Here is a 5,100-nt window from a genome sequence, read left to right as displayed (position 1 = left end):
TCTCTAGTACTGACTGTTTGTTTGGTTGTCTTTACACATAATTGTCTATAAACCTAGACTTCTGTAAAATACACAGTTAGAAGCAGTAAACTTGGTTTGCCAGAGCTTGGGAATAGTTTACAAGTGCATTTTAAAGGTAAGCTTAATAAATATTTTGTTGTGCATGGTGAAAGCATGGCTCAAAGATGTAAACTTAGTGTAAATCAGTTATGCATTGGTTTAATTACAATTTAGCAACCAGTTAAAGCATACGATCATTTTGACATATTATTTTCTTATGTGTTTGTATGTACCAATATACCATGTAATTGAGTCTACAGTTTTTCCATGTGTATTTTTTAATTGATCAGTTGGAAATAATGGCTATGACTTCCAGATCAATGGCTTATTAATGTTGTATGAACGTGAACAAAGTATACATTTAATGAGCTAAATGTTTGTATAGCTAGCGGAGAGCACAGACTCAAAAGACATGCAAACTAAAGGATCATGACTTAAGCCTGATGCCATGTCAACACAACCACATCCTTACATGCCATTCGGTCATGAGATTTCATGGCACATTAAATACAGTAATATAACAGGTAATCATTGTCATGAGATCTACAAGGTTAAATGATGCGACCACATACAGTATTAGTGTCTATCAGACTATTATTCTTATTATACTATTATGAGGGCTAAGAAAACAACAATTTACTGACATTGTCATGTCGGGGAATGGCATACTATATGTGACATGTTTATGTCAATTATGTTGAGGGTTCAGACCAAGTAAAATAATCACCAAAAAACACAACAAAGTTAAGGGATTGTCACGGGTTGTGTTCTGTTAGATTGTAATGTGTTAAGCAAACGCGGGCATTGACATATCTTTTTTTCGTAGGGATTTAAGCAGATGGTGCCCTTGACTCCTGTAAGCAAAAGTTACTGAATGCATTCATTTTCAAAAATGTACATGTTACACGGTCACACTCTTTTCTGGCCATCAATCAATGCCTTAGAAGACTTTATAAATCACCTACAATAAAAGACAATCATTGTATTTAAATTAACAAGCAACAATCTGAGTTTAATGATTTAGAATTTTCAAATATTTTTGCCACTCATAGCATGTTAAATAACAGCAAAAATGAGTGAACCCCGCCAGTTATGTTGTTTTTATAGATAACTGTCGCGGAGTGGGATGCCCTCTTTTAGATTGAGCACTTGGCCCCCAAAATGTGGGGGGCTTTGTGCTGGTATTGGGTGTCATTTGCACAGACTAAAAGGAATCTTTTCCACGGAAAGTTATAACTCTATTTTACCATTACTCTATTGCAATGCCATACACTATGGACAGCCTTGACTGGAGACAGTTTTGTCCTCCAGACAGAGACCCAAATTATTTCTCCACATCATGCGAGACATATTTAGTGAAGAAGCAGTCAAGCTGTAGTGCTGCAAAGTTTGTAAAAGTGGAAGATTCTTTAATGAAAGCACATTATCGTTCACCTTTGTTTGTTTACTATTTCTAACTTTGGCAATGTCTTGACTATATTTTCCAATCGTTTTGCACCTCATTTGTGAGATATAAAGGTATATGTAAATATTCTGGGTGATTCCAAACTTTTGACCAGCAGTGCATAAATTACGACATGATATATGGTGTCTCAAATACATCTTTCAAATGCATGGAGGCTATCAGCCATAGACCTCAGCCACAGCCGTTCTTCAGTAGGCTATTTGGTGGCCATGAATGACATGGAGGGAATAGGTCATAGTGAGTTTCCATGAAAAGCTTGGTCCGCATCAGTTAACTATTTTTAATAAAATGTCATGCCTTTTTTATGGCATTGTCATGAATAATCTAATATTTGTTTACCCAATTATATCAGCAGGAATTTATGGGCAATACATTAATATTCTTATATGTAAAATCTTGATTAATATAGCGAAGCACACCCTATTCAAATGTGATGACGTATTCTCCGGATAGTTCCCTTGCATTTGTGGTTTAAATTTTTCACTGTCATGGGAGACAGTGAGGATTTAATTAATATTTCTAATGTGACAGTATATTTGCATTTCCACAGAATAATTGACTCAAAAGAGAGACAGCAACTGTGCACTGTAGCACCGTGCTTGACACTGATGGATGTTTTCACATTTATAATAAATCAAACACATACTGATACCTGGGGGGGGGGGGGGGGGGGGGGGGGGGGTACTGTGCCAGATTGGGACAGGAGAATTTCCCCTAAATGTAAACAGTAGTTTTGAATACAATAAAAGTAATTTACCAAATGCAGGTGAGGTGTGGTACTACAAACATGAACATAATTAGACTAGTTATTGAATGACACGTTCACTCTAATGTGAGGATTTATCATGAATTGTTCATGACCTCAACTTTGACCTCTGCCCTTGCTTTTACTAGACCTGTCCATATTCCAGACTGAAAGGGTTGTGTGGGGATATCTCGATCACTGACTAATGTACCCTCTATATTTGTATGTGATGGATATGTGGTACGATTGTGGAACGACTTCTCTTGTTATGTTTGGCACACCAAAAGATCATACTGGCTTTCTTATGCAATCAGCCAAGTGCTTTGATTCCGTCACATCTCCCTGATAAACAATTTCTGTGTTTAGTTGTCTCATGGCGTATCATGTTTTTTTCTTTGGTGCATTTAACCCCTTTCTATAACATTACCATACAGTGTTCTTTGTTGATGTGTGGACACAGTGGCTTTGAGGACACAGAGGCTAAAGCATACAAACAGTGCAGTACATACACTTTAACAAGCAGGCAAGCATGCAAACAAATTTGTATCAAAGAATGAATCTTAGCCAGCTTTGAATGGGAGAATATAACGCAGTAATTGAGGCACAGTTGCCTGCCTGCCAGACGGCATCATTCTCCCAGGCACAAGTTCATTACCATGCAGTTGAAAACAAAGGAGGATCTCTCCATCCCACACATGTGCCCTGCACTCCCCGCTGCTCTTCGCATAGATTTTCTTAAATAATGCATCATGCTACAGAGTTGCCAAAAATCACACCGATTCCTCACCAACGTTAATATCTACAGTATGAAAACAATGTGGCTGTAAATGACATTTAAATAAAACGCATATAAATGTAATTTCTCAAGAAAACACCTCTACAGATTCTTTGCTATTCTCTGATAATAGCAGTAAACTGTAGAACGTATGACTTTTAAATAATGTAATTAAAACGTAGCTGCTTGACAGTTGAAATTTCACATTAAAAATGGACGGATTAGTGAGTGTTACTGTGCTTATGTCAAGGGAACCACACCAAATACATAAATGTGCAAGAGGCCCAGCCAAGGCTATTCAAACCGAGCAATAAACCAATCCAATATCCCCACTGTGTTGCTACATAGAAAACAGGACGATTTCATAGAATAGCTGCATTATATTTGTGAGGCCTGACAATGGAGCAGTAAGCTGAAGGCACATCATATGAATAAATCATTGACTATAGGACTGTATAGGACTCCCTTGTATTCAGCAGGAGCCCATGAATCGAATGAGATACTCTGTGGCACATTTAAGCCACTTTTGCCACAAGTCAGTATGTAATCGCATCCTCTCAGTAGGCCAAATGAACGCCATTTTATCTCCTCACAGGGCGCAACCATTCCAGGGTGGGTGGTGGTCTCTGGTCTGCAATTTGAAGGGCTATCATGGAGAAGGTGGAGAATTCTTTAAATAAATTGTGGAATGTCTAAAACGTGTCATTAATATTATTATAATTATTATTTTTAATAGTATACCTTTTTGAGTATAGTTCATAGCACAAGACTATAGGTGAGAGCCAACAATGAAACTGGAAGTTATTTATGCTTTAAGGCCCTTGTCAGTGTATATTGAGAGGGTGTGTACTACTGATTTAATACTGGTTTTTGAGAAGGGGGGGAGTAAGTGAAGTAAGTGCAGCAAGCTGGGTGCTGGGTGCTTTGGTTTATACCAGTGCAATGGCTTGCCCTCTTCTCTAGCCCTGTGGACATATACCATTTGACATCTTTGGGGAAGTCAGCCAAAGCACAATCTTTTCTTCTTTTTTTTTAGTGTCACACATTCACTGCCTTCATTATCTGTAATAAAGCCATTACTGCCATTGCATCTTAATGACAGTGAAATCCCTAAACAATATACGGGTCCCCAAACATTGCAGAAAAAAAAATCAGTCTTCCTCGTAGGTGTATTATTGGTTAGCTGTCTATCACTAAGGCTTGAGGATGATGGTAGGAGAATAATTTTTCTGCATGGTTTCCTGCAGTGAGAGATGGAGCCTGGTTCCCCCGGGATCCTGTCAGATGTGGGGACTGTGCTGAGCATGTAGGATGATACCTCTGTGCGCATGAGTTTGTGTGTGTGTGTGTGTGTGAGAGTGCACATGTGTGTGTGTGTGTGTGTGTGCACATAAGAGAGAGAGAGAGAGAGGGGGGAGAGCAAGAGAGAGAAAGAGAGAGAGAGAGAGGGGGAAAGACAGTGAACAGCGGTGAGGCAGAGAGGGGGCTGCTAGCAGGAGATAGCTAGCTGGCATTGTTGGCTGCCTTCCTTCCTCTGCTCCATGTTTTCCTTGTTTATGGTTTGACCTCCTCATCCTGTCAGCATGGCACTCCACCTCCTCTGGTAAGAGCGGCTCAACATCGCGAGGCAGTGGAATCTGGGTTGGGCGTGCATGCTTTCTCCTTTCCGTTTTTTAAATTTTTTTGGGGGGGGTGTGTGGATGTCTGCGTGTGTGTGTACATGTGTGTGTGTGTGTGTGTTCGGTGCGCAGGAAGAGAGAGACAGAGGAGAAGGAAAGGAGGGAGGGAGAAAGGGGGGAGAGTGTATCATGCGTGTGCATTAACTGAGCACCAGGAGTGGCTGTGAGAGTTGGAGGGAGGGAGAAAAAAAAAGCTCTGGCACAGACAAAAGCAGCACACTCTTTCTCCTTTTACCGACTGCACAGAGACGAACCGACCAAGACAAGAGGAGGAGCAAGAACGCACACTGACATTCAGGCACAGGCGCTCTGCCTCTCTGTCTTTGGGATTGTGTCCCATCCATGTGTTATTGCCTTCACACTGGTTGAGAACAGG

The sequence above is a fragment of the Sprattus sprattus genome (assembly GCF_963457725.1).
Source record: "Sprattus sprattus genome assembly, chromosome: 6".
In the NCBI taxonomy this organism is placed as follows: Eukaryota; Metazoa; Chordata; class Actinopteri; order Clupeiformes; family Clupeidae; genus Sprattus; species Sprattus sprattus.
Note: the sequence above shows the minus strand (reverse complement) of the source record.